The sequence below is a fragment of the Trypanosoma equiperdum genome, assembly GCF_001457755.1.
Source record: "Trypanosoma equiperdum strain OVI genome assembly, contig: ctg_1887, whole genome shotgun sequence".
In the NCBI taxonomy this organism is placed as follows: domain Eukaryota; phylum Euglenozoa; class Kinetoplastea; order Trypanosomatida; family Trypanosomatidae; genus Trypanosoma; species Trypanosoma equiperdum.
In genome coordinates this window covers 1-432 of record NW_027123934.1, presented here as the reverse complement: position 1 = coordinate 432, position 432 = coordinate 1, and positions in this window count along the sequence as shown.

The window sequence follows — 432 nt, the reverse complement described above, 5'->3', positions numbered from 1 at the left end:
GATTGCATATCTCCTGGGCTTCCTCTGGCTGGCATTTTGTTTCTTGAGCTACTGTGGTCGTAACCAGTTTTGTAAGGTTATTGCGTCTGAGAATTGATGTATCCTCTTTTTCAGTCGCTTGCCGTGCCTGCCGCAAGGCCACTTTTGCCTTGTTGGCTTTTAGTAGAGTGTCTTTTGATATCGTGATCTCTGTCGGCTCCCTGCTCCGTCCGACTTCAGCCTCAGTGGTCGCTATGTTTTCGTAATGCACCTTTTCAGCGTCTTCCCCCAATGTTTTTAGCTCCTTTAGGGCTGTTACCGCCACTGTGGGTGATGTTGCTTTGGAGTTTGCCAGTGCTTGTATTTGTGCTAATATGTCGTTGCTTTTGATGTTGGTTGTGGTTTGCCACGCTGTGTGGGTCGCAGCTGTGCTAGTTATTTTCAGTAACCCAC